At 50.2% G+C, this 2,244-nt stretch overlaps 1 long non-coding RNA gene across 1 annotated transcript in view; it reads right to left on the minus strand.

The window, feature by feature from the left end:
* The window catches only part of LOC116548010, a 2,635-nt gene extending 666 nt beyond the window's left edge, over nucleotides 1-1,969 (minus strand). The window contains exon 1 of the long non-coding RNA XR_004267270.1: nucleotides 1,456-1,969. This is a non-coding gene — a long non-coding RNA (uncharacterized LOC116548010). The remainder of the gene's footprint in view (nucleotides 1-1,455) is intronic.
* Between the last annotated feature and the right edge of the window lie 275 nt (nucleotides 1,970-2,244).

Below are 2,244 nucleotides of genomic sequence, written 5' to 3' on the forward strand. Positions count from 1 at the left end.
CTTGCCAGTTCTCAACCACCCCTACCACCTCAGTTTTAAAAAGAAAGAGTAGGCTGGGCACAGTGAATCACGCCTGTAACGTGTATCAGGCAGGTGTATCACCTGACATCAGGAGTTCGAGACCAGCCTGAGCAACATGGTGAAACCCTATCTCTACTAAAAACACAAAAATTAGCCAAGCGTGGTGGCACGCACCTGTGGTCCCAGCTACTCAGGAGGCTGAGGCGGAAGAATCCCTTGAACCCTGGAGGCGGAGGTTGCAGTGAGCCAAGATTGCACCACTGCACTCCAGCCTGGTGACAGAGCAAGACTCCGTCTCAAAATACATAAATAAATAAATAAATAAAGTCAGGCATCGTGGCTCATGCCTGCAGTCCCTGCTACTTGGGAGGCTGAGGTGGGAGGATTGCTTGAGCTCAGGAATCTGAGGCTGCAGTGAGCTATGATCCTACCACTGCACTCCAGCCTGGGTGACAGAACGAGACTGTGACTCTTAAAAAAAAAAAAAAAGCAGCTGGGTGCGGTGGCTCACGCCTGTAATCCTGGCACTTTAGGAGGCCAAGGTGGGTGGATCACGAGGTCAGGAGTTCGAGACCAGCCTGGCTAACATAGTGAAACCCCGTCTCTACTAAAAACACAAAAAAAGCAGCCGGGCGTGGTGGTGCCCACCTGTAATCCCAGCTACTTGGGAGGCTGAGACAAGGAGACGCGCTTAAACCCAAGAGGCAGAGGTTGCAGTAAGCAGAGATTGTGCCACTGCACTCCAGCCCAGGCGACAGTGCAAGACTCTGTCGAGAGAGAGAGAGAGAGAGAGACTCAAGGGAGCTTTCTGTGTGGTCTCTCATTTTGCAATATGGTGGGCACCAGCACAGCAGAGGACGAAGGGAGGACTGGGAGCCCCTCAACAGGCCTTCTGAACACATGAAATGTGCATCTGAATTTGCAGTTTCATGCACCATTTACGAGTTTAAATGTCATCGCCACATGTGGCTAGAGGCTACCATATTGGGCAATGGAGATCTAGACAGGGGAGCTGTCCACCTCAGGGTCATGGAGCTGATGATCTGAGTCTCCAACCTCAATATATGTGACACAGTTGGGAACTAGGAGAAGAGTCAGAGGGTCAGAGTGTCCCCACTCACAGCATCTAATTCCTTGAGAGCTCAGGTCACACGCCTTGCCCCTGCGCATTCCTGGTGGTGCAGGAAGACGCTCCCTGGCCTCATGGTCCACATTCTCCAGAGTCCTTGACACAGACCCGCCCCAACTTAGAAGCTGGAGGTACCATAGTCAGTCATCCATCTTCATCTCCTGAGCTGAGGCTGCCCAGGATGTGGACATGAGGACCTGGCTCGATGTGGTGCAGAGGGACTATGGGCTGGACAGTCGGCCACGTTCTCCTGCTGTCTTCCCTTAAACAAATAAGAGATAAAACAAATGGCAACCGAATCTCACCTGTGGTGGCATTTCGAGTCTCCTGGGAGCTGTTGATTCCATTCTTCTGCACCCACACGGAACAGGCATATAGAGACCCGGGTTCAAGTCCATCCACGGTGACGTTGGTGTCTGTTGTGCTTCGAGTCTCCGTTCTGCCACCGTCTCCGGTGCACTCAACCCAGTAGGTGGAGTTCTGTGGGTCTGTGCCCTCGGGGGCCTCCCAGCTCAGGGTGATGGAGCTGGTGGTCTGGGCCTTCACTGTCAGGTTTCTCACTGGGTTGGGGGCTGAAAAGCAGTATGAGAGGGAAAATCAGTTGCAGTTTCTGGCTCTGGAACTTTCCAGCCCTTCCTTAACTATTGAATCCAGCAAGTGGAGGCACAGCATTATCCAGTGTGGCAGCCACGAGTTATATGTGACTGTTGAGCACTCGTGATGTGGCTTTTACAAAATGAGGTGAGCCATTCGCGTAAGACACACACCAGGGTTTGAAGCTTTCATACGAAATGAAGAATGTCAACTATCTCACTGATCCTTTTTACATTTACTTACATTTATTTTTTATATATTTATTTATATTTCTTTTTATTTTTGCGGGTACATAGTGTATATATTTAATGATCCTTTTTATATTGATTATATGTTTAAATGAGAATATTTTGTATCTGCCGGGCACAGCGGCTCATGCCTGAAATCCCAGCACTTTGGGAGGCCAAGGCAGGTGGATCACCTGAGGTCAGGAGTTTGAGACCAGCCTGACCAACATGGCGAAATCCCGTCTCCACTAAAAATACAAACAATAGTCAGGC

The sequence above is a fragment of the Sapajus apella genome, unplaced genomic scaffold, assembly GCF_009761245.1.
Source record: "Sapajus apella isolate SASKATOON/1434 unplaced genomic scaffold, GSC_monkey_1.0 scaffold6249, whole genome shotgun sequence".
Taxonomy (NCBI): domain Eukaryota; kingdom Metazoa; phylum Chordata; class Mammalia; order Primates; family Cebidae; genus Sapajus; species Sapajus apella.